At 60.9% G+C, this 330-nt stretch overlaps 1 protein-coding gene across 1 annotated transcript in view; it reads left to right on the plus strand.

The window, feature by feature from the left end:
- Positions 1 to 18: 18 nt before the first annotated feature.
- PHYKPL (5-phosphohydroxy-L-lysine phospho-lyase) overlaps positions 19 to 330 on the plus strand; it is a 23,961-nt gene continuing 23,649 nt past the window's right edge. The window contains exon 1 of the mRNA XM_015563335.1: positions 19 to 107. The gene's annotated coding sequence lies outside the window, so the exon portion shown is untranslated. The remainder of the gene's footprint in view (positions 108 to 330) is intronic.

Here is a 330-nt window from a genome sequence, read left to right on the forward strand (position 1 = left end):
GAGGCGGTTCATGGCAGCGGAGGGAGCCTGTGCGGGGCCTCTTGCCGGGACGTGGGCGCGAGGCAGCCTCTGGCGGGGCCTGGAGTTGGCGGCCACAGGGCAGCAGGGTAACTGCACTGACAGCCGTTGAGGGTGGGGGTGCCTCCCTCACACCCATCCCAGCAAAGAAACACTGCCTTGGGGAGCCCTAAGGGTCTGGGGCGGCCACCTTTTCCCGGGATCCGAGGACACAGATTGGTGATGTGGACACAGGCGGAAATGAATGAGGCCACATAACTTTAACAGGACTTAAGAAACAACTTAAGTTTTAGCACCTGCTTCCACCTCCAC

Source organism: Myotis davidii, unplaced genomic scaffold, assembly GCF_000327345.1.
Source record: "Myotis davidii unplaced genomic scaffold, ASM32734v1 scaffold438, whole genome shotgun sequence".
In the NCBI taxonomy this organism is placed as follows: domain Eukaryota; kingdom Metazoa; phylum Chordata; class Mammalia; order Chiroptera; family Vespertilionidae; genus Myotis; species Myotis davidii.